The following is a 17,831-nucleotide window of genomic DNA, read 5'->3' on the forward strand; positions in this document are numbered from 1 at the left end:
CTGATCTGTTCCATCAGCAATGGGATTAATAAGCCTCAGTTTCCTATGGCTTTGTGATTTCAATTTGAGTACCCATGTGGATTTGATGAGGTTTCATAAGAGCTGATCTCCTACTTCAACTTTTCTCTCTGGCCACCCTTTTATTTTTTCACTGACCTTGTAGGAACTTAACATCTTGAAGATCTCATCAAACCCAACCAGAAAATGGCAAGGAATTCCACAGTAATTGGTGAAGAGTGATGGGAAGATGCACATGTAATCTGATCAAACAGGGCCTTGTTCCTGCAAGAATCTGGGCTAAAAACATGTAGATGGAGGTCATAAGACATCTTTGTGAAGCCTGTGTTTATTAATATATAGATGGGTCCTTGTCTGCCTCCCTGCAGAAGAATTTGTTGTTCTCTTCATCGGAGGTATTGTGATTTATAAGAAAAGGAGCAATTGAGAAGGAAGAATATGTTAGACAGGAAAGGGTTTGTAGATTTGGGACCATATTTGTCCTTACTTTGAAATCACTGGCCTCAAAGCTGAGAAGTAATTTGTCTGAGAGTCTCAGGAGAGAAACACTTCTTAAAATAAAAATAATGGGTAGGGGAAAAACTGCAGACCATCAGCAAGGAAGAAAAAGGGTTAATCCTGTCTACACCAAGCGGCCATTTCCTTGCTTCCAGCTGAAAGGTAGAAATTGCAGAGAAAAGATGTGAAATGAGAAGTGGGTTCACATTTATAAGGGGCTGCTCCAACACTCATAGTGGGAAGGTAGTGGGAAAAGCTGTCCCGAGTATGATGGCAAACAAACAAACAAACAAACAGACAAACAGAAGGGCTTTGAAGGTGGGTGGCTTCCATGTCCGACTGTTTGCCATTGACTGAAACAAAGTCGTTCTGTGGTTTGTAATTGAGCGGATGCAATGGGAGCGTTCGGGCCTTTGATGATGGGTGTGGTTAGACGGCGTTTAGCAATTGTGGCGTGTCCCGCTAAGTACGGAGTGGTCCCTATTGTAGCGCTTCAGTCTGGCCTGTGAGGTGGCCAAAGTGTGGGTTCAGTGACAGCAAACCTCCCCCAAGTGAGAAGGAGCTACAGCCGGGCAACTGCTGAGAAGAAAAGAAAAAACAGAAAAATCCCCACTTTTCTGAGCCCGAGGAGATAAACCCGGGGGTTAAATATTCTGCCTGGCGCCTCCTGCTCTCTTCTCCTCAGGAGCTTCCCAAAGAAGTCATCGGCAAGGCGGTGCTTCCCAGCGTGGGGTGGCAGAGGAAACAATGAGTCAGGTGAAGAGTCCCAGAAGAGCGTTTCATAAGCCCTTGGAAGAGAAACCGAGCAGCGCTGCCTGAAATAACTCCGGGTTGAGAACCCGAGAGCTCGGAGAGCAGCAGCCAAAGCACACTGGCCTGGAGGAACATGGCCAGGCAAGGCGAGGGAAGCACGGGCCCGGGTGCTGGGCTTACCCAGGAGGAGGACAGGAGATGCCAGGTCTGTCACAGGGCCAGGCTCTGGAGCTGTCACCCCAAATCCTTCATTTCCTGAGTCCTTGACCACACTGATGGATGTGGGAGCAAGGACAGATGGATTGAGTTTCTTTAAGAATGTTCTAGTCTTGCAGACACAGTGTGGAAAGAGGAAGAACAAAGTGACCACTGGAGCTGGCTGGAGAGAGCATTGCACTTTTACCTGCCAAGGACCTTCTGTCCCTGCAAGAGAGGGAGGGTGAAGAGAGAGGGATGAGAGGAAAGAGGGCAGATGGAGGGAAGGGAAGCTTTGCAGCAGCATTTGTCATGGAAGCATGATAAATGGGATCATCATGGCTCCCAGGGGAAGAGGTGAAGAACCCCACGGTGCCATCCAAAAGGAACTGATCCATGACATTCATGTTCCTTGTTTTCCACCCCAGATTTTTACATTTATTTCCTCTTTATGCACGCCACCTAAGTGGATCATCTTCTGTGGTGGCCTTAATGGGTCTTTGATAATTTTTGGAGCCTGGAAATTTGCTTGGAGCATATTTTCAGCCTAAATCCAACAGGCTCCCTCCTCTGGTATAATTAAGGTCTATCAAGGAACTGTATATGTTACAATAAGCTCCATAATTCAACACAGGATAGGGCCATCTGCCATGTCAGGATTCATACATATCCATAGGCAATTGAGATCTGGATCTTGCACTGACAGTGTAAGGATCAGTTAAAAGACTGAGGCTTTGCTCCCTCACATGATACTGTGACAGAAAAGAAATTAAGCTGTAGAATTCAAAGTCAATCCAATTTGTATAAATAGGCACTGCAAAAATCCAGAGCTGCAGCTAACCACACATGGACTTCTAACTTACACGGCAGCTCCTTGCTGGCAGAGAAAATTCTGAGCCAAAACATAGCATTGTTGGTCATGGAGAGCACCAACTGTCCTTGCTCTAATTGCAGGGAAGGGATTGAGGATTAGGAGTTCTTTGAGTTAAAGATGGCTGGCAGCTTGATGGTGTTTGTACATACATCAAAGGCTGTGCTTCTCCACAACTCATTAATTTGGGTTGGAAATCTCACAAAAGGAAGTTTTCCAGAAATTCTGTGTTCTGGTTTTACCCAGACAGTAGCAGTTGTGACAGCAGACCTTGGTCTGGGCTGGCAAAAAGTACAGAGGCTGACAAATATGATATTGGTGTCCTGTAGTAACCAAAATAACGACTTTTGATCAAAATAGTGACTTTGGTAGGTGGTACATGAAGAGGACTCACAACCAGAGTGTGAATCAGCCCCAAAGTAGTAACCAAGGACTCCTGACACCAGCATCCAACCCCTACTCCCCAGGGTGCCTCAGCCCCAAACACAGACCTTCTATAACTGGGGATTTAAAGCAGACATGGCACATTTTTAAGCCACATGACACCTTCTGCCAGATGACACAGCCCAGGGACAGGGTCTGGCACTGGTGTGGAAGGCAGGAAGCCACGGGCCAGGGCTTGGGTCATTCAAAGGCTGAGTCTACCACCGCCTGGGAATGTCACACTGCATTTAAGTCACCTTGGAGCATTCCCAGTGTCATGGCAGGAGGCAGTGCCAGTGACCAGACAGCCCAGGGCTCAGGGGTATTCCAGCAGGACCTGGCTCTGATGTTATTTTCTCAATATCTTCTGTCTATTCCCTTCAATTTCTCCAGGCCTCAGGTGTCCTGGGTGCAAGGCAGAGAGGAGCAATGCAGTCCCCAAGCAACAGTGCCCTGAAGGTGAAGTCTCACCTGTGTGAGGGCATCAGCTGGAAAATCAGAATCTGGCCCTTTCCCTTGGGAGGCGGCATTGCAAATTCCATTCAGATTATTTAAAAAACATAGCGATTTGGTTACATAACTAAATCCAAGGCAGAATGAACCAGAGTATTTTGCTTAAAAGGCCAACATGTAAACTAGCTGTTTTGCTTAAAATAAACAGGACTCTCCAGAGGACAGAATTTCTCACAGTCTCCTCTGGGCTGGCCGTGTTCCTGCAGAACTTTGCTCCAAAGCAAAAGGTTTAGATGCTCTGGGGCCTATGGCAATATGAACATGCATTGCCTCCAGCTGGTGAGAAAAGTTGAAGGTTATTGTGTTTCACAGGCAGGATCAGGCCTCCAGAGAGAAGGAGATTCCAGCTGCACAGCAACAAGTGCCACATTCAAAATTCCATGCTGAAATTCGTTATGAAATGATGCCATGGGCAGTATCCCATGCTTTGTTTCAAACCTTTCTCAGGAAAGTAATTAAAATAAAGTAAGGTGGCTGAAAACCTTCTCATTTCTACAAAGTCCTTGGATTTATGGAGTTTAGCCTGGAGAAAAGGAGTCTGAGGAAAGTCATTCTCTATTTCTACAGCCACATGAAAGGAGTTTGTAACCAGGTGAGGTTCAGTGTCTTCTCCCAAGTCACAGGACAAGAGGAAATGGCCTCCATTTCCACCAGGGGAGGTTTAGATTGGATACTGGGAAAAATTTCTTCATGCAAAGGATTGTAAAGCACTGGAATAGGCTGCCCAGAGCAGTAGTAGGGTCCCCATCTCTGGAGGGATTTAAAAGCCATGTGAAGGTGGCACGTGGGGACATGTGTTATGTGTTAGGTGGCCTTGGCAGTGCTGAGGAATGGTTGGACTTGAGGATCTTAAGGGTCTTTTCTAATCTCAATGATTCTGTGATTCTAGGTTTGGGTTTTTTTTTTCCTCTTTCTTCCACCTCATGTTTATCTGGCTTTTTTTCCTGAGGGTTTCCCATTAGAGACATTTCAGAAATCACTTTTGACAAATCATGGAGGGGACCTTCTTATCCATCCATCCATCCATCCATCCATCCATCCATCCATCCATCCATCCATTGCTGATCTTAGAAACATTTGTTTCTAACAGGAAGAGACAAGTTTGCTGGAGGAGGAGATCTGCAGAGAATAGTTGTTTCACCACAGCCTTTAGTTAAACTGAGTGTTATTTTATAAAAGGGGGCAAATCTGGGCTACTATTTTTCATAGCAGGGAGAGACCAGAATGAGCTGTGGGCTACAACAGCTCTTTGCTTTCACAGGATCTGGATGCTGAGAACAGCTTGATAGGAAAGCAGAACACCTTGAAGAGACAAAACCAGACTAATTTACAGAAAGGTCCTCCCATCACCTCCAGTTCCTAATGACCCAAATGACAGAAACGACCCAAAGTTATGTCTTTGGATTGCTTTTTATCTTTGCTGTTCTTGTTTCTAACCTCCCCATGAATCCTTTGCTCCTCACTGAGCTTTCTCCCAAAAGAGAACTTCTGAACTCGAGCACTACAAGGGCCTGCAGTGATAGAACAAGGGGGAATGGCTTAAAGTTGCCACAAGGCAGGGATAGATGAGCTACAAGGAAGAAATTCTTCCCTGTAAGGGTAGGGAGGCTCTGGCACATGGTGCCCAAAGCAGCTGTGGCTGCCCCTGGATCCCTGGAAGTGTCCAAAGCCAGGCTGGAGGGGCATGGGATAGTGGAAGGTGCCCCTGCTTAGGGCAGGGATTGTAACAAGATGAGCTTTCACGTCCTTTCCAACCCAAACCAGTGTGTGAATCTATGGTTCTATGTTTCTGTGATTACATCCAGCTGGAAAGCTGCTAGAAGGAGACAAGGAACCAGCGACGACCACTATTCCCTTCTGGAGTCTTCCCTAGCCCACAGCATGCAGGTGATGTGGTGGGTGTGCAAGGGCACAAGCATTCCATTTCTCTCAGCTTTGTAGCATTCCCTGGTGCGGGGATAATTCTGAATACTGCCATAATTAGTGCTGTGCCTCGGCGTTAACAGAAAATCCATCTTGGACTCCCGTGACTCAGCACTGCGGCAAATCAGCCCCGCTCGCCATTGTCTCCCAAATTCAAAACAGAAGGTCTGGTAAACACAGAGCCCTGACCTTTTGGGAAGGTTGGGTTTTACACCACGCCGAGGGGCTGGCAGGGGGAGGAAGCCTCCAATTCAGCTGAGCAGCGAGGAGCTGGAGCAGAGCAGCCAAAAGGATGTGGCTGAGGAAGCTGAGGGCAGCGCGGCCGTGGGTGATGAGTTGTGTGAGAGGGGTGTAGGTAGAGTGGCCAATTCAACAAAAATAAGGTTGGAGACTTCCCTGCCCACTGTGCCTGACATTAGGCTGAAATCCTCCAACAGACTTGGGGTCCCAGGTGCTGGGTGCTTAGGCAGTACCTGCACAAGAGTTTGGAAGCTGCAGAGCATTTGCTGTGGTGGTTTTCTTGGAAAAAAAAGAAAAAAAAAGAAAAGGCCCCCCAGAACAAAGCCAAGCTGTAAAATAACAATGTGTTGAATTAATTCTGCACTCTGGGAACGTTGAACGGCTGGTGGTGAAGTCCCAGGAATGTGATGCTGCTGCTTCACAATTCACCCTCGCGGAGCTGGGGGTGGTTCATTGTCTTCCAGCTGCACGCTGAGGGCCCAGGAAGAAGGAAAATGCATCCACATCTCCCAGGAAAGTCAAGATGTCTGTGTTTCTTGGTCCAGGCAAAGGATTAGTAAAGCACCATTAACCCTACTATAAAAACACACCAGTTAGGACTTCTTTCATCCCAAACAAAGTTTATAAACACACCCTTATCACTTAGAGAATGTTTATCTTCATGTGCTATAAGTGGATTGCAAGAAAGCAACAGTAGCTAATGAAATTAAATATGATGTTTGGAGGTACATTTTCTTCACTTAACTAAATATGCAAGCATGTGTGCATGCGTGCCTGTGTATTTAAAGAAAAAGAAGCAAGTCTGGGGTTTGGTTTAGCCTAAATCTCCCATTCCAACATTAATTTAGAAGCCTAAATAATACACATGGAAGAGTAGGAAAGAAGGAAAACTCTCCTCTCCTCTCCTCTCCTCTCCTCTCCTCTCCTCTCCTCTCCTCTCCTCTCCTCTCCTCTCCTCTCCTCTCCTCTCCTCTCCTCTCCTCTCCTCTCCTCTCCTCTCCTCTCCTCTCCTCTCCTCTCCTCTCCTCTCCTCTCCTCTCCTCTCCTCTCCTCTCCTCTCCTCTCCTCTCCTCTCCTCTCCTCTCCTCTCCTCTCCTCTCCTCTCCTCTCCTCTCCTCTCCTCTCCTCTCCTCTCCTCTCCTCTCCTCTCCTCTCCTCTCCTCTCCTCTCCTCTCCTCTCCTCTCCTCTCCTCTCCTCTCCTCTCCCTTACCCAAGCCAGCTCAGAGGAGCTTTTCAGGCCATGCTCTGGGAGGATTCTGCACACATTTGTAATTTATGATCACTCACTTTAGAAGCGATTAACGGCAGCAGAAACCTAATTACAGCCTCCCTGGCTGAGCGCAGCATCCTTTGGGGCTGGGGTTTTAATTGTTTTCTATTTACATTCAAGCTTCCAGGGGCTAACAGCCCAGTAAAGACCCCCAACTAACCCCTTCTCCTAAAAGCTTCATTTATTCTTAATAACATGTTTATAGACCTAGCCTCATTTTTCACAGGAAGGTCACGTTTGTTATCCGTGGTTGTTAGGGAAATGATTAAGGAATCCCGGAAACAGTGGAAGTTCCTACCAAGGAACTGCACAAATGTCTGTTAGCAAAATGCTCTTTCCAGCCTGTGAACAGCCATTCATGGACATGAACAGGAGGATGCCTGTGGCATATGGGATCTGTACCCAGGAGAAGAGCAGGAACTGCCTGCACAGTTCAGCTTAATGTGCTCTAATTAGTCCTCTTGGCCTTGACCAAACATAAATTACTGCCATCAGTGTTGTTTTTTACTAAGGGGAAAGTGGAATAGGTTCAACCCACCTCACAGAGGTAGGAAAATATTATTGCAGACAATAAATTTGTCAGTACTTTATTTGGGGAACTCGAGTGCAGTCACTCTGTCGTGCCAGCATCCCGGCAAACACGGAAGCTTTCAGATAGAAAGATAAAGGTCTCTCAAAAGAAAATCTCCTTAAGCAAACTGGAAACACAGCTCTCACTGAGGGAAGCTGGTGGATTAGTGTTTCAGGTTTACTTATTTGTATTAAAACTGGAATGAGCATTCAAGGGTGAGGAGCTCAGTGTGGTAGGTCCTGCATCACTTCAAATCAAATATTTTGGTCCAGCCGCAGCATGGTTACAGATGGCCACTGCTGGGAATGGATAGATGAGGCTACTGTGGTGTTGAAATGTTTGTGACACTGAGTTCTGATAGAACATTCATTTCAAATGAAAAGAAAGTTATTGCCTATTTTTTCCTAACTCTGCTTTACCGGTTGTATTTTCCTCATCTTGATTATTGCATGCCTAAAAAAGGGGCTCAAGGTGTGAGTTGCAAGGAGACTTTAAAAGGATTTTTACAGTAGCTTAGATGCACATTTAGGTTGCTGAGGATTGCTGTACATCAGCTGAGCCTTGTCAAGTGGAGCAGTGGATGTGACTCCAGATGCCAGGCAAAGAGCATTTCCTTGAGCCCCTCTGAAGGGCTTTTCAGGACAGCCTTTAACTCATGAGGAATAATGAGCTGGACCCAAGCAACTTTGCTCAGGATAACAATTTGGTTGAAACTGGTACACCCCTCCAGGAAATTCAGTTTGTAATTGTCATATTCTGATGAAAACCCCATTTATCAGGAGGACATTCCTGACATCCCTTCCCTGAACAGCTTAAATTCCCTTCATAAAAGCAGAACAATTAGATTAATTAATATTTATAGTAAGGAAAGTTGCAGTCGTGCTTCCAGACCCTTTTTTGGGTGCTCACAGATGAAACTTCCAGCCAACATCTTTTCATCATCATGTGCTGCAGACAACCTGCAGAGCACACTGATGTGCTGAAAGCCTAGACTGGGGTTTAAGGAGGGGTTCTCCATCTGAAAGTCTTGCCTAAGCCTGCAAAACTCACTGCTTAAAACATTTAGAATTGTGGTTGGATACCTGGAAAAGGTTCTTCCCCCAGAGGGTGCTGGGCACTGCCCAGGCTTCCCAGAGAATGGGCACAGCCCTGAGGCTGCCAGAGCTCCAGGAGTGTTTGGACAACACTCTCAGGCACAGGATGGGATTGTTGGGGTGTCTCTGCAGGGCCAGGAATTCAAATTCATCCCTGGGGGTTCAACTCAGGGTATTCCATCATTCTGTGTCAGCCCCATGGTGGCAAAGAACAGGCAGAGCAGCTCCTCCCTGCTGTGAAGGTCACAATTTGGGAAGCAGCACTGGACAATGGCCCATGCTTCCCCCAGGAGAAGATGGAGTTTGGCAGTCCTGAAGCATGGAGGAAAGGGTGGCTAACTGGCCCTGTGGCTTTCAATGAACTCCATGTGCCAAAGGACATCCTTGCCTCTTTGCTAATCATAGTGGTCATTCCAAAAGGGAACACCAAAAGGCTGGATCCATGGGTGATCCCAGAAAACTGCACACCTCCACCTTTGGTATTTCCCTTGCCTTTGGGTTGTGTTTCACAGAGCAGTAACTGGTGGAAGTGCAGGGCTGGGGGATCTCTGCTTTCTGCAGTGACACAAGGGCGAGTCCTTCTGGATCCTGAGGTGGAGGGTGTGAGCCACCAGTCCTTCCTCCCACACTGCCCGTGGAGAGAACGTGGTGCGGGACAGCCTGATGCTTTTATAACAACCTTTTCTTCATAAAAAGTCCAGTGGCCTGACCCTTACTTCAGCCTTCTCCCTAAACCCAACCCATATAATTCCTGCTGCCTTTCCCTGTCAGTTTGTGTAGTCCTTCCAGCACCTCCACCATCCAACTTTTTTTTGGACTCTCATTTTTCCCTTGCTTCTCCTGGTGGGATTTTGAGACTTACATAAATATTCCTGGGGACTCCAAGAGACCATTTTCTGCTGAGTTACACGGCTGGAAACCCAGAGCAATCCTACTCACTGGAAACACTGAAGTCAGTGGAGCTACTGCAGCATTTACCGGTGGGAGTTGAGCAATGTCCTGAGTAGCTTCCCCGTGTGTTTTCCTCCCTTTCTGTTCCCGTTCTCTTCCAAGGGAAAAGTGAGGAAGGGAAGATGAATGGATGTGTGAACCATGCAAACACATCGACTCCCTCTAGTGGCTTTGACTCCATATGGAAGTTGAGGGCTCGTTCCTTCATCTCCAGCCTCAGAGGACTCAGTTATCCCAGAGCAGCCCAGGGACTGGGCTCAGGCAGGACAAGGGACACTGCTGCAAGACCTGTCGTCTCATGAGACCCTTTTCCCTGAAAAATGAATTTATTTGGAGAAGGAACAGCTCATGTGCATTGGGAGGGGAAAGCAATGGAGGCAAGAGCTCCTTGTGAGTGTGGAGAGCCCAGGACTCGCTCAGGATTAAATACACAATGGCCTCTTGCTTGCTGGGGCTCTTGTAGACAGTGCTTTGTCCAAAAAGGGCTTTTATTCAAGTTTTTAAAGCCCTGTCACCAGAGATGCTTTATTTTGCCTGTCTTTTCTGCCCTATGTGGCTGATTTTTTGGGGGCTCTCCTTTCTTAGCTCCATGAAACCATACCTATGTGTAATTGTTTTTTCCTTTCATAAAGAAGTCTTGTGGTTACATCTGCAGCTTCACTAAGTTCAGAATCATTCCCAAAATCCTCCCCTCTGAATGCTCGAACACAAGACTTAGATTAGTTTTACTTTTTCAGTAAAAAGCCTTTTAAAATTTTGTTTTAAAACAATACCACAGATCCCTAAGGGATATATTTTTTTTCTCCCAGAAACAAAAGAAGAGAATTGTCTTCAAATTGTAGCCACAGAGGACAATGTCAAAGACATGCTCATTAGCTAACTAGGTCCTCAGTGCAATGATCCCAAATGTCCCTCTGGATTTCCTTGGTTTCCTGCAATCCCCAGTCCTATTACAGGCATTCAGGCAGCTGTGAAGTCTTTGCATGTTTAAAGTGCAGCCAGTGTGAACAGACTTTTCCTACTTTAAGAACATATTTTTTAAGAATACAGGAATATTAGCTATGAGGAAGAAAGGTTTTACAATGAGGGTGGTGAGGAACTGGCACACGTGGCCCAGAGAGATGATGGATGACCCAGCCCTGGAAGTGTTCAAGGACTGAGCAACCAGATCTAGCTGAAAATGTCCCTGCTTATTGCAGAGGGATGGACTAGATAGCCTTTAAATGTCCCTTCCAACCCATATTATTCTGTGATTCTATGAATATAAATTTTTCAGCACTCCTTGAAGATGTGACTTCTTCTGCCCACCAGTGGAGCTGCAACTTTGCTCAAACTCTTCCTATCTCAGCATCACCTCTGTCTCTTACAACCACTGCCGCACACCTTGAAAGCTCTTGCAAAGATTTCTGTGCCACCCTGAGGCTTTCATCATGTCACACCACAGTGCATTTCTAGATGGTTCCCAAAATTCCCAAACCCATTCCTACCGGCCCTTTTTTGTCCTCTCTCCTGTTCCTGTGCTACTTGCCACTTCCCATTCAGTATCAAGAAATCTTGCACAGGTCACTGATGTTCTTCATTCTTCCAGCCCCTGCTGGATTTGTGCTCTCTCCCATGTTTGCAGGAAGTAACCAAAGCACAGAGGTGCATCCTGGACCTCTTTTAAAAATTCTTTTGCGACAGCAATAGGAAAAAATGCACAGAAGTGGGGTCCTGGCTTGTCCCATTGAATGTTCCTATGCCCTATGACAGTGGAGCTATGAATAGAAGAAGTGATGACAATAATAATTAGGATGGGCTAATTTTTATTATTTTTCCATGGAAACTGGAGTGTTTCTGTCAGTGTGATGTCTTGTGCAGCCAGAGGAGATGGAGAGGCCCAGCCTCTGCAGGGTGACTCAGACCCTCTGGATGGAACAGAGGGGGTCTGGCCTGCACAGCTGAGCTCAGGTGGGATTGATCCCTTGGGATTTGCAACTACCCACACCCCAGCACTTGTAACGGAATGGAAAACGCTCTGGGCTTTTGGAAGAGGCAGTCCTAAAATCCCTGATGGGAGTTTTGGTTTTCCTTTTGTAAATGAAGCTGGTGATCCCAGTTCCTGACCAGTCTTTGTTTGCTGACAATGTAAACTCCTGGGGCAAGGATACTTTTTCCCCCCGGATTGCAGCAGAGTTTGGCTGCTTGCTCATCCTCTCCTGCCTGGGCCTCTGGCTGCTGCAAGGGCATGAAGGGATCATCACTGTCAGTTTACAAACACAGGCATCTCCTTTTTTTTTTTTTTTTTTTTTTTTTTTTTTTTTTTTTTTTTTTTTTTTGTGGTTTCCTGCTGAATCTCCAGACTAGGACACCGAAAAACATACAATTAGTAAATCTCCAAATCCCCATCTGAAACAATTACAACCCCGTGGCTGTGCAGCAATGAGATGCTGCTGGATAACGTAATCACAGCTTTACATGGCTGCTGCAGATCTCTGGGTTTGTAATGATTTCATTTCCCCTCTCCCACCTCCTTTATATTTGCCATTATGTGAAACCCTAAGAACTAATTACAAGTGGGTGGATCAAAGATGATACATTTTTATTTTCCTTCCAGCCTCACCCACTGACGGTGAGGAATCCAGCACAACCCATTAAACTGTAGGTACTTGCTGACAGAAAAGGAACCATCTGCTGAACAACTTCTGTTAATTATTTTGGAACACACTAACGAGAAGAAAGCACAGGCCTGTAATGACCTTTCCCTTGGTGGCAGAATCCACTGCAAAGTAGACAGCTGTGGCTTGAAGCCAAAAGTTAATGGTTAGTATTGGCACAAAAGACTCCGGCGCACTAGTATTTATTAATTTCCCTGTAGTGGAGAAAATATTCCAGGCATTCTGAGTAAAAAACTTCCTAGCACCTGCACAAAACCCAGCTCCAAAATATTCATTTAGAGCATTTTTCAAGAGTCCCTCAGAAAATGTGGACTTCACATGTTTACTTCCTCGTGGTGTTCTTTTTGTTTTGTCACATCTGATTTGGTCAAACAACCTTTTGTTTTGTTTAGCAATGAGCAATATTTACACAGGGCTTTTTTGGCACATAAGAATCACAATTATTTCATGTCCCTGAGGCAAAGAGGTCGATGGAAACTTATGCCCCTTGTAGACACGTGGACTGGTAACTCATATGTTTTATTTTTATCTATTTTGTCTGTTTTAGTGCACCTGAATAAACTGGCTTTTTCTTTGCCCTTTCTGGTAGATGCCTGCTGGGCTTAATCCAGAGATCACAGAGGTTTCTGTGGAGCTGAGCAGACTTTGGATCACCCCTCAGAGTATCTGGATATCTTGAGTATGAATTACCCATCTGCCTTAATACTTAAATGGTGTGAAACTTCACCCTGTTTCTTAATAGGTTTTGCAACAGAGCTGTGCCACTGTTTTGAGGGAAGAGAACAGAAGAAGGATATCCTACTGAACTCTGCAGAGTATTTCAGCTACAGCTCTGTCCCTCAATGCTAAAATATCGAACCTTTGAACTGTATTTTAAATTAAACAAGGGATTGCCCATTGCACAGGAGGCCTGGTGTCCTCTGCTTGATTTCTTTGGGTTTTTTTTGACTGTGGAAACTGTGGCATTTCAGTGCAGCAGGGCCATTTCAAGGAGAGTTTCCTCCTGTGCCTAACCAGGAGCTCTAACCAGGAATGCTCTTTCTAGGTCTGTGTTTGCAGCCTTACTGCTCTAAGAGCAGCAGGTAAAGTAAAGACGAAACATAAGTGGTAAATTAAAAGCTGTTTGTGTCTAAGTCATCCCATCTGTGTCTTTTGGATAGAAGTCAACCATCTTTGAAACCACATGCATCAAGCAATTGGCTAAACGTCCTCATAGACAGGATGTCTCCTATTTGCATTTGAAGTGCTGTGCTTTCTGTTTAAAATACGAATGCAACTCCCTTATACCATTTTCTCGACCTGTTTACAAATAGTGGCTGTTGCATAATCGAAAATAGGTGTTAAAATGCTGAGGCTGTCAAGGGGCTTTAAAGCATCTTTGTGTGAAGTACATGAGATTTATTGAAAACACCTGAGGTAGTGAATGCCCCGGGCTCTCCCCTGCCTCCAGCCCAGCCCACCACCACCACTGCCACCCACCACCACCTTTGAAGTCCCTTCATTGGTCATAGAGGCTCTGCAAGTTCGTGTACACACCTATCATTCAAAGGGCAATATATTATCCACATGACAGATGTAATCAGTCCCTTGGTCTCTTAGAAGTGCAGCTGTTGGTGAATTCTTTTTTGTGAATGTAATATTTGAGAAGACTTAAGTTAAAAACTGACACTTCCATTGAAATCTCATCTCCTTTGGAAAGAAGGTTTCCCTTTTCTGGCTCTCCTCTGCTTGTGACAGCCAGGGATGTGTCAAACAGCATTCAACTGACAGTTTCCAACAGAGATGCCATTAGCAAAGATGGCATGAAAATAACACTCCCTTAGAAACACTTTTAATGTGAGCTGTTTGTTTCCAGAGCTGTGGCAAGGCCAAGTGAAGAGGAAAAACCTAATTTAGGAGGAAGGCATCTATTGCAAGGAAAAAAAAAAAAAAAAAAGAGATGCTGCAGCTTGGGAACAGGTAGATGCAGAGGAACCAGAAGGAGCAGGACCAGATGAGGAGAGGGAGAGATGCAGGGACCAGTAGTCATGATCTTGGACCATTTAACCCTCAGTCTATGCACCAAGCAAGGTGACTCCAGCTCAAATCCACACTAGAAAATGACATTAAGAGCAAGGAGAAGTGTGGGGGAACCATCTGAAAAAAAATTGTTGGCAGCAGTTGCCCAGAGAAGCTGTGGCTGCCCCAGCCCTGGTAGTGTCCAAGGCCAGGTTGGACAGGGCTTGGAGCACCCGGGGATGGTGGAAGGTGTCCCTGCCCATGGCAGGGGGTGGAGCAAGATAAGCTTCAAGGCCCCTTCCAATCCTAACAATTCTATGATTCTCTGATGTCTGGAAGGAAGGCACTTCCTTGCTTTGCAAACAGGGTAAGGTACCCATCCCCAGCTGGGCCAGCTGCCCAAAGTCTTGGCTCAACTGGGAGGCAAACCCCAGGCTGCCCAAAGGCTCGGCCAGTGCCTGAACCACGGGCTCGTCCTTTCCTTTTATTGGTAAAAATAAAAATATGACCTTCTTTTGGCAGCCTTACAGAGCAGATGCTGCTTTTTAGATGACAGCATAGAAATGCAGAAAAACTTTGGGGATTTGCAGAAATTCTTTCCAACGACAGATTGTCTGGCCTACCAGTGTCATAATGTCAGGCCTGAAACACGCCGTAAAGCTTTCTTTCAGCAGAACAAACACAGCCCCCTAGACCAGCTCTGTGACAAGCAAGTAAAACAAAGCAGGATAATTGTGGCTGGAAACCCACCAGGCTCTTAATGTGACCTCTTGAATACTAATAGTTATTAGAGATGCAATGAATAAACGTCAGGAATATCACCAGCAATCTGTATTTAAGAGAGGGACTCCAGAGGAAAAGTTTGTGAACACAAAAACCACTTCTGAATGTGAGTTACAGAGGAAGTGCTCACATGGCTTCTGGAGAGCCTGGGTGTGTTATTAACACCCTGGTGGACTCAAGGATGGAGACAGAGGACTCCTGGCTGCTACAAGCTACCAGATTGTCAAATCCCCTGATGCAGAAGATGAAATCAAATATTTTTATGGAGCTTTTTTGCTCAATAAACACACAGGTGGAAAATAAGTGAGAAGGGAATAAAAAGGATATGGCACAGTGCATGCTGATCCACCTTAGCATTTTTGAAAGGCCACAGGTTGCCTATAAACAGTTTTTTGTGGGTGGGAGAATGTGTCAGTCATGTAAACAAGGCAGCCTCAGGTGCCCAAGGCTCTTGGGAGATCCCACTCCATTCTCCCTCCCACCCAATTACTGGATAACTGGGGGAGGTGAACCAGGGGTGTGTGACTTATGGGGTTATGGTCAGAGTGCCTTCAGGGCAGGAAGGCTTCCTTTCCTGGCAGAGTTTGCCTTTGCCTTTAACTTTGAGCATTTTAACTATAATCTCAATACCTTTTCTACTTCCAAATATCTCCTTCATGCTCCAGCATCAAGGGTGACATGTCAGTGCTGAAGTCCTGCCCAGAGATAATTCCATGCTGAAAACAAACCCAGAACTTTAATATATGCAGCCAGAGACCTGGTGTTGGTAAGACCAAACTGCAAAATGAAGAAGGTAGACTTTGTGATGTCAAGAGAAGTTCTGCTTTGGCTGACAAGTTTCTGCTCTTCTTTGCATAATAATGTGAACAGAATTCACAGAGTAAAAAAACTAAAAAAACCCACCAAAACAACAACAACAACCCAAAAAACAAACACTCCCTCCCTCGCCCCCACCAAATAAAACCACCGAAACCAAACCAACAAGCACCTCAACCCCATATTTTGTTTGTGCAGGAACTGGAAGAGGAGAGAAATGGGACACTGGGTTTTTCCATATGTGGGTCTCAGTGCTGCAAAGGAGAAGCTAAGAGGTTTGATTCCAAATAGCCATTGGTGTGTGGCCATCATTTCATCCTACTGAGCAGCACATTGTACATAAGACTCCTTGCACTAATTCTTGAATTTTTGATTTCAAATGACTCAGATGCCTTGGATGCTCCTTGGGTTGGTGCCTGGCTCTATACTCATGGCAAGGAATAGCCTGACCTCTTTTATCCACATTTAATGAAGAAGCAGAGATCTTGTGTCAGCACAGCCAAAGCTGGTGTGGCTCGTGCAGAGCTGTTCCCCTTTAAATTGGCTGCTCAGCTGAGCCATTTGTGTGATTTCAGCAGATCAGATATGTCAGCCTGTTTCCTTTTTCTCATTCCCTTCTCCAGCGTCACCAGTGATATGACTTAAGACTTGGGAGGTAGCACTGAGGCTCGTTGGGTGGTGTATGTAAAATGAGACACTGTTTAGTTTCAAGGCTGGGATTTCAAGAGCTTGGTTGCACAGGCTGGGTAGAAAAATGTTTCTTTTTATAGGTTTGAGTGTGCCACCCTCAAATGTCATAGAGAATCCCCTTGTCCGTGCCATGGACCTCTGCATCTGCTTGGCTGCTTCCTACTCAGCCTTGTCCTTACCTCTTTCCCCTCTTTCTAAGGGAAACAATCCCTTGGAGGTTTTTTTTTTGTTTTGTTTTAGGTTTTTTTAGTTGTTTGGGGGGGGTTTTTTGGGGGTGTGGTGGTTTGTGGGAATACAAGGTTTCAGCACTAAAGCACAGGTTCAACTTCGGTGATTGAGTTGGACAGGAATATAACAATGCCCTAAGATACAAAAACACCCAGCTTGTAAGAGAGGATGAGCCAAACCAGGCCAGCCTTATTTTGAGCCTGAGCTGGGTTCCCACCTTTCAAACCCACACCTCACCCAGGAGCAGAGGTGTCCTACTGGGAAAGCTGTGATCAACGTGGTGCTGATTAGACTTCAGATGGCACGAGCTTGAGGTCCTAATTGCTTCCATGGGTGTTTGCACCTACCCTGTGCACTGCAAATTGGAGGCATGGCTGGTGTGAGGAGATATGTGACTTGGGCCAGTGACACAAGCTCTGTGCTGGGGGGCTGCCTGAAGGGTGTTTCACCCCGTTTCCCACTTGCTGCAATTAAATTTCCCCTCTCTTTCCCACCTTACACTTCCCCAGACTGTTCCACCTTGCTGTGGATGCTGAGACTCTCCTGCCAGTCAGGCAGGGGTAGTGTAGAGCTTTTAGAAATGAAATTCAGAAAGTCATGTCCCCTTTATCTGATGGGCCCAGGGAGCCTTGGCAGGCCCTTTGTTCTCAGCTGTGTGTGTGTGGGGGGAGCCAGAGGATCCTCCTGGTTCTGGGATGGGATCTAAGGGGACTGGTACCCAGAGAGGCTCTCAGATCTGTCTGCCTGCCTAAGCGTCCTAAAAAAAGTCCTAAAAAACACACTGACTGCAGCATGCATAGCCCAGTGTGAAGTCAGCCAGGAACAAGCCAGAGAACCTGCCTCTGACCCTGAGGACATTGCTTGAAAAATATTTTCCAGAACTCAGTGCCTGGGGACCTGCAGCTAACAAACATTCTGGAAGTGTAATCACAGCCTTTGGCTCTGCTGCCGAACCACCTACGGGAGGTGAGTTTAAAGAGAGCGGCTTTAAAGCTGTCAACAGAAGAAGGAGGGAAGCCAAATTGCTTTCGTGCTTGCACTCTCGTGCCAGCTGGTTTGTCATGGGATTGGTATGTAGCAAAGATAGAGTTGTCTGCAGAAAAGCTGTATTATTCTTTTTTTGGATGGGCCCGCTGGAGATCAGTCAGGACCCACAGTAATTTCCTGAGGGGACAAATCCAGGCCTGAGATAGGCCACTGGCTCCTCGGAGGTTGCATGGAGCTCTGTGTTGGGTCACAAAGTCAGCCTTTGAGGAGAAGAGCTGGAGAAGCCTTCCAGGAGTGAGAGCTGATAAGACAGCAGCTCCCCAGCTGTGCTGTGGCCTCACAGAGCCGCGG

At 46.1% G+C, this 17,831-nt stretch overlaps 2 long non-coding RNA genes across 5 annotated transcripts in view; one reads left to right on the forward strand and one right to left on the reverse strand.

The window, feature by feature from the left end:
• LOC135302554 (uncharacterized) overlaps positions 1-17,831 on the forward strand; it is a 106,049-nt gene that overhangs the window by 56,016 nt on the left and 32,202 nt on the right. Inside the window, exon 5 of one of the 4 annotated variants that reach the window (XR_010364154.1) lies at positions 12,721-12,837. The exons of the other annotated variants lie outside the window; for them this stretch is intronic. This is a non-coding gene — a long non-coding RNA (uncharacterized LOC135302554). Of the gene's footprint in view, positions 1-12,720; positions 12,838-17,831 lie in introns of those variants that run through there. 4 annotated transcript variants of the gene reach the window in all.
• The window catches only part of LOC135302555 (uncharacterized), a 36,122-nt gene that overhangs the window by 6,576 nt on the left and 11,715 nt on the right, over positions 1-17,831 (reverse strand). The gene's annotated exons all lie outside the window — the stretch shown is intronic.

Source organism: Passer domesticus, chromosome 6 (genome assembly GCF_036417665.1).
Source record: "Passer domesticus isolate bPasDom1 chromosome 6, bPasDom1.hap1, whole genome shotgun sequence".
Classification (NCBI taxonomy): domain Eukaryota; kingdom Metazoa; phylum Chordata; class Aves; order Passeriformes; family Passeridae; genus Passer; species Passer domesticus.